Genomic DNA, 6,698 nt, shown 5'->3' with positions numbered 1-6,698 from the left:
CAAAAATTTCCTTTAGATCAACACAGGTTACACAAAAGGCCAGTTTTTACCTCCCTCCCCCCCCACCACCCTGACCTCCCCAGCATGCCAGCCCAACATCCGCGTGAAAATAAATCCTGGTTCCCTCCTTCCTGGTTTTCAGGAGGTGGCGGGGTCCTTTAGCAGGAGAGAGAGCGAGACACACCCAAAGAGAGAGAGAGAGAGAGAGAGATCTATAGCGAAAAACCTTACCGCAGAGGAAGAATCAGTGTTTGCTGCCTTTAAGTACCTGGGGCTGTGCCGATAACAAAAGGGGGTTAAGTAGTGGGGGTAGGGGGCGGGGGGCAGATGGGGGCTGGTAATGCAGCTGGGGAGATGCCAAAAAAAGCAGAACAAAACACGTTTTCGTTTTGTCTGCACCAGCCTGCGACAGAGAGCGAGCGAGCGAGATGCACAGTGAAAACGCTGCTGAGCTCGGAAACGGGCCTACAGCCACTTTGGAAGCCGCGGCAATAATTCTCTCCCTTCCTCGCATTCACCCTGCCCACTCTGGCTCGACTGCCAAGTCGGAGAGTTGGCACGGCTTCCCAGGGAGCGCGGAACAAAGCCGTCACCCATCCCTGAACAGGCGCTGACGGCAGGCTAAGTGACAGGCGCATCTTCTGCATGTTAATCCACGGGGTGAGGAGGAGAGAGCAAAATCCACCGGCTCCCCCGCCACCGGCCACTCCTTTCCAACCCAAGCCCCGGTGGGCCCCGTGCACCGTCCGCAAGGCAGGAGCCCTGGAGAAACAGAGCTGGCCCGGCAAGTCAAACAAACAAGCAAGCAAGCGCAGGATTTAAATACAAACCACCGCCCGACCCAGCAGCACCCTGGCAAACAAGGCCGCTCGGCATCTGCTGTACCTGTTCCCGCTGCCTTCATCTTGCCTTGGAACCGTGACAAGAGAGAAGCGTCGCCTCTGGTGGGCTCTCGCAGCCTCGGGTCTGCAACCCTGTGCAGGAAGTTGGCACCGATCCCAGGTAGGACTTTACTCCCACATCCCCCCCCCCCGCCTCCCGCGTCTTTCTCTCCCCTCCCCTCCTCCACCCATCCTATTCCTTGGCAAATCCCCCCCCCCCATTCTTAACTTACTCCCCCCCACCCCTGGCTGCATGGGCGCGGGGCACACTAGCGACCAGACACGTTCAATGCCCTTCAGAGCACCGGCCAAGAAACACGCACACACCCCTTAAGAGTGACCCGGGCAGCACAGAGAAAGCAGCTGGCTCCCCTAAACGCCTGTTTTGACACGAGGGTTGGGTTGGGTGGGTCAGGACGGGATGGGGGGTTTGGCGGGGGGGTTTGGTTTGGGGTTTTTTGTGCTTGGCAGACTGGTCCAAACACGAGGGGAAGGGAGGAAAAAAAAAAAATTAAAGCCCCGACACTGTCCAGGACAATCAGAAGGGAAGGTGGAGATTAGTGCAACTCCCAGATCACAACCCTCCCTCCCAGCTTCCCCCACATCCATTCACCCCCCTCCTTGTCTTTTTTAATATTCCCAGCGCCTGCATTATTCCAGTCCACAAGCGGGAAGGAGTTTACAGTACAGACTCTCTCTTGAGGCTGCCAGCAGGAAAGAGAGGGAGTTCTCACAATCGAACAGCGAGAAGAGCAAGGAGAAATTAACATCCAATTAGCGCCGTGTTTAACGAGGGAGACAGAGACAGCCGTTGTTTTATTGCCCTGTTCTTTTCATTCGGATCTGACAGGCAGTGCGGCAGGCACCCCCGGCTGCAGTGACGTCATTTTCCCCCCCTTTTTCCTCCTCCAAGTTTCCCAGAGGTGGATCGTCAACTCAGCTGGGGAAATTTGTTACTTTGTTGCATTAAAAATTATTCTCCCTCCTCCACACCCAAAAAAACCGAACAAAAAACCCATCTCCCTTCGTTCTTGCAAAAGCCAAACCAGGAGACGATTTCTCTGCGTGTCTGTCTCGCTCGCTTGTTTTCCTGCTCTGAGACAGCTCTCTCAGCTTGTAAAAGTTTGAGCCATGTGACACTCCACCCAGCCTCCTTTGGCAGCATGACAAGAACCGCTTTGGTGTATCAAAGAGAACAGGCAGCTTTTAAGGAAGAAACTCGATTCAGAAAGATTAAAGAATTATGATGTTTTAATCAAGGGAGAGAGAGAGGTTGGGGAGGGAAAACTGCTCATTGCATCTGGATCAACATGAGCGGCCTTCACAAAAGGCTGTGGCAGAATAGGCAACAGGAGTGTTTGAGGAGGTAGTGGTGGGGGGCAGTTTGAAGCAGAAGTAGGATAGACTTATTTAACAGTTCCAAGCTCATCATTCCCCCCCCACCTTTAGGCTGCTGTGAAGAAAGGCCAGGGAGCGAGCGTCACATTTGCAAGGGCTTCACCATCTCTTGTGGAATCCTGCAACCGGTCACAAAACTCTCATGGGACATTTCCATCTCCAGAGAGGCAGGGACAGAGAAACACACTGCCCAGCACACGTACAAACCTCAGTGAGCTTCGCATCTGGGAAGATGCGGCTGCCTTTGCGTCTCCTCTACATCCCAGCTCCCCATTCCCAAGCCGCAGAGCAGATTCATCGCCGCTTTCACAGACGACAAAAGGGCTGGCTCCTTATAATCATCCGTTAAACCTTATCAAAATCCTACACTCTTTGCCACTTCAAAGCTGGCCTTTCTCAGCAGGAACAATGGGACTGGGCGAGTCTAACAGGAACCACCCGGCTTGGTGTTACTTGTTTCGGGTGGTTTCCCTCCAACACTAGCATGGGGATGTATTTTGCCCCGATTCCAAAACTGGACTTACCAACCCTGATAGAGAACCAGCCAGCCTCCCTGCAGGACACCTGAGCTGTTCCCCAGCTCCAATAGCCTTGAGGGACAGAATCCCAGGTTTCTAGTCCTATTTTGTATGAGCTTTAGGCCTGTTCTACACTACACGGTTAAGTCAACACAAGGCAGCTTACGTTGACCTAGTTGTGGATGTGTCATTTAGAAGATCAGTCTTTTCTAGATGACTGGCCCCTTGGGCGGTTGCTCAAGACAGATCTTGTTAAGAACATAAGAATGGCCATACTGAGTCCATCTACCCCAGCGTGCTGTCTTCCAACCGTGGTCAATGCCAGCTGCTTCACAGGGAATGAACGGAACAGGTCATCATCAAGTGATCCATCCCATTGCCCATTCCCAGCTTCTAGCAAACAGAGGCGAGGGACACCTCTAAGGACATGGCTAATAGCCATGGACGGACCTGGCTATTAGCGGACATGGCTAATAGCCATGGATGGACCTCTCCTCCATGAATTTATCTAGTTCTTTTTGAACTCTGTTATAGGCTTGGTCTTCACCACATCCTCTGGCAAGGAGCACCACAGGTTGACTGTGTGTTGTGTGAAGAAACACTTCCTTTTGTTTGTTTTAAACCGGCTATTAATTTAATTGGGTGACCCCTAGTTCTTGTGTTTTGAGGAGGAGTAAATAACACTTCCTTATTTACTTTCTCCACACTACTCATGGTTTTACTCTTTTGTATGCCCCCTTAGTCATATCTTTCCCAAGCTGAAAAGTCCCAGTCTTTACTCTCTCCTGGTTGTGCTACATAAGCACAACTCCCCTCCTGCAAGATGCTGAGCATCTAGAACTCACACCAGAGCCAACGGGAAGTAAGGGTACTCAGCAGCTCATAAACGGTGACTGCAACGTCATGGCGGGTCTGTACATCCCTGGTTTTTAAGGGAATTCCAGTGAGGTGGAAGGGCATCAGCAATGAGTCAACCAAGCTTCCTGTTATAGAGGGGATCAGAAAGAACCCAGGCTGCTGGCCTCAAACAGGAGGGACAACCGAGGAATTAAACACTAATGGCTGTAAATTAGCACTTCGGGCCTCTTCAAAGGCTCCTCCAACAGCCGGCCATCCAAGGAAAGCCACATACCCTTCTGATCGCAAGAAGCATTTACGGTGTGGCCCAATCTTGTCAACATCCCACTGCCACTCAAGGGTACTCTCTTGGGGAGGCCTCTCCTCGCTGTGCTGACTAGCATTATGATTACACCTGTACATCTGATGGCATAAACCCCAGCGAACCAGGGATTTGCACACTCACGGGTCAAGAGGGGCTTCGTCTCCTCTCGACACAGTGACTGTGCTGTCCTGGACCACAAGCTCTTTGAGATGGCGGCCGCTTCGCACTTTGTTGCGATTTGGGTTGGGGGCGAGGAGGCCCCACGGGGAAGATGAATTAGATGTGACTGGCAAGATCGCCTTGATAGGATTCAGTGCCTGAAAAAAGCCCTGGGACTGGATGCTCAAAAAGTCCTCTCTACCTCTCTCCCATCCACCCAAGCTGTCTTTTACTCCTGTCTAGGCCCTGCCATCACTTTCCCCACTCCCTCCTCCTAGGTTCCAAGCACCTCTCTTCTACCAGCTACCCTTCCCCATATCCAGGGTGAGATTCTGGCTCAGATCCTCAAAGGTATTTAGATGCCTAAAGCCCATTGATTTCAATAGGAGTTATGTGCCTAAATAACTTCAAGGATCTGGGCCTTTGTCCCCATCAGATACTGAATCCGAACCCCATATACATACCCAGACCCAGTTATGCCCCAGGATCCAGTCATTCTGCCCGACTAGCAATGAGATCCAGTTCCATCTTCCCTTCGCAGCCCCTCCGCTGTGGATTTTCTTTCCCACACAACATGAGCACCCAAAATGCTACTGGCTCATGCCTGCTTTTGCTTCCCCTTCATGAACAGCATCTTACAATAGTGCACGCTCTGGGAGCTGCTGGAATCATAACAGGCAAGGTGAGGGGCTAAAATTGTCCTATCGAATCAGTGGCTTTGCAACGTCCCAGGCTCGCAGCGAGCTGGAACAGCTCACCTTAACGCTAGGTCGAGCACCCAGGATCACTGCTGCCTAAGCTCCACCCTCCTCCGCAAGGCACAGCGTCTGAAGTCACCCATACAGCGGAAGAGGAGGTCTCAGGGCTTCTCGTGCCTAACAAGCCATTTTGCCCAGACAGGTGCTGGGATAGCGCCAGACACAGCCAAGCCCCCCCCCCCTTCCCAAGTAGGAAGGATTAAAGCCTGGTGACCCCGCCTCCTCAAAAGCAGAAATCAGCTGCTCTTTGCCTACATGTAGCTTGTGTGGGAGGGGAGAAAGCAAACATTTCTATCAGCGTTAAGGACATACTCTGCAGGCACGTGCCTGGGGGCTGCAGCAGGCATGGCTCTGCAGCTAGCTGGGGACCCATGAGAACCCTCCATGCATGGGGTGTGGCAGCATCTTCCTTCTCCTCAGGCACTTCGATACCACTGCAATGGGTCCACCAGAACCACTTCAATTTCCCTTCACGCAGCCCTGCAGGCAGGAAAGAGCCCTTGTGTGCATGAGAATCTTCTCGGACTCTCTTAGCAGAAGGGAGGCTTTGACAGGCTACAAGGGAGCAAGGCTGAAGGAAGGGAAAAGGAAGTGAAATGAGGCCAATTGTGGTAGGGCTGGAATAAGACACCAGCCATTATATGTGGGGCTTTCATAGCTTCCCTGTGCTTAAATTAAAACCTCAGGCTGGTTTGACACCACCTCGGTGATGTGGAATCCACACTAACAGAAGCCCAGCTCAGAGAGGCTCATCAGAGCTTGCTTGTAACTAGTGCAACAAAGCTGTGATCACCTAGGACTTTATGGCAGCCATGCAGAGCATCACAGGGAGAGAACTCAGCCTCCCACTGCAAAAGCCAGAGGCCCTTACCGCTTAGGAGAATCCCTGTTAGCAGTACAAGGCCTCTGACACATGGTCAGGCAGGGCTGACTCCATCCACTAGACACTAGCCAGTATGTTATTCTTTATTCTTGAGCAATTTTCATGCTGAATGTTCAAACCAAAACAAATTTGAAAAGTAGTTAGCTACAAGGATTCTGTTGCAAAAAGAAAGTTAGGCACAACCCCACTCCCCCTTTTGCTTTCTTACCCCGTGTGTGTGTGTGTGTGTGTGTGTGTGTGTGTGTGGCCGTTTCTGGCCTCTCTCCTTCCTAGACACTTGAGAGCTCATAAACCCAATCTCGCTTCCCAGCTAAAAGGCTTTTGATAACAGCTGAGCAGCAACAGAAAGAGCAGGTGAGCCCCACCCTTCAGATATCCAGGTAAAAGGTGAGAGAAGAGAGTCACTATTCAAACACTGGCTGCTCATTTGCCCAGTAGGTGGGAAAGAGAGAACATCAGACTCTAAAAGGTTCTCATAGGTACCCATTCTCTGTGCTGATGTCTCTGGGGAACTGGGCATCTTTATGTAGCTATAGCGTCACCTCCAATCCCCACTTTGCAACTGCCTCTGCCCTCTCCAGAAGGGACCTAAACTCTTTCAGTGTTTGGGATCCCAAACGCAAACTCTGAAAGATATTTTAGACTCCTAAATTTGATTCAGGTGTATCAGATTCATTTTGCTCAACCTGTACTCGGCCTAGTCAGTTTCCTATGCGGCAAGGTTGGCCCAGAATCATAGAAATGCAAGGACTGGAAGGGACCTAGAGGGTCATCTAGTCCACCTCCCTGCACTGAAAGCAAGACTGTGTATACCTAAACTACCCACATCAGTCACTGAAAGGCTTAACAGAAGGAATCTGAATTTCCAGAAGTCACTCCCCTTTGGAATAACACTGATTGACCTTAAATAAGGAACCTTCAAATGACTGGAAAGCTAAC

General features: G+C 51.4%; 1 long non-coding RNA gene across 1 annotated transcript; it reads left to right on the top strand.

Annotated features, from left to right (window-relative positions):
- The first annotated feature begins 200 nt into the window (after nt 1–200).
- On the top strand, nt 201–1,876 carry LOC122457169. Its single transcript, XR_006276557.1, has 2 exons — nt 201–1,002; nt 1,525–1,876. It is a non-coding gene; the product is annotated as an uncharacterized LOC122457169 (long non-coding RNA).
- The last annotated feature ends 4,822 nt before the right edge of the window (nt 1,877–6,698 follow it).

This window comes from Dermochelys coriacea, chromosome 21, assembly GCF_009764565.3.
Source record: "Dermochelys coriacea isolate rDerCor1 chromosome 21, rDerCor1.pri.v4, whole genome shotgun sequence".
Taxonomy (NCBI): domain Eukaryota; kingdom Metazoa; phylum Chordata; order Testudines; family Dermochelyidae; genus Dermochelys; species Dermochelys coriacea.
This window is presented reverse-complemented; position numbering and strand designations above follow the sequence as displayed.